This window comes from Penaeus monodon, chromosome 19, assembly GCF_015228065.2.
Source record: "Penaeus monodon isolate SGIC_2016 chromosome 19, NSTDA_Pmon_1, whole genome shotgun sequence".
Lineage (NCBI taxonomy): Eukaryota > Metazoa > Arthropoda > Malacostraca > Decapoda > Penaeidae > Penaeus > Penaeus monodon.
The window spans coordinates 47943099-47943624 of NC_051404.1; the positions used below are offsets into that span (position 1 = coordinate 47943099).

The 526-nt window shown below is 33.8% G+C and overlaps 1 protein-coding gene across 1 annotated transcript in view; it reads right to left on the reverse strand.

Moving 5' to 3' along the window:
• The window catches only part of LOC119585288 (gamma-tubulin complex component 3 homolog), a gene marked incomplete in the record, with an annotated part of 12561 nt that overhangs the window by 7350 nt on the left and 4685 nt on the right, over positions 1-526 (reverse strand).

The window sequence follows — 526 nt, forward strand, 5'->3', positions numbered from 1 at the left end:
AAAAAAAAAGTAATAAAAATATTTGGGTCCAAGTATAATAATAAAAATGGCAAATATCAATCAGTCAACATCAAGCTTTCTGATATTCTAAATTAATTAAAAAAAAAGATCAGATCTTTCTCAAGGGATTGCCTCCCATATCAGGATCACTTAGAACTTTTTTCTTCTTCATCAAATGCCCTTATAAAAAAAGTACAATGAGACACTGGTAATCACTGCTGGCTGACAAGTCTCCCACAAAAGTTCCACTCCTTCTCAATTCTGTTTCTACCCTGGCTTAGCCTTTCTTCACTTCCCCGTCCATCCTTCTCTCTATATCAATTATCTATCTATTATTTTTCAACTTCTTCTCTTATCTACATGTCTTTCTATGGTGGTTTTGGGCAATACTGTCAAATGTGAAGCCAGCTGAACTTAGAGCACAATGCTCTCAGTTGTCCAAAGCCTAAATGAATTATACTGAAATTGGACACAAACCTTTTCTACAAGATATTCGATGTATCATATTATTCCTTAACCTTATCTA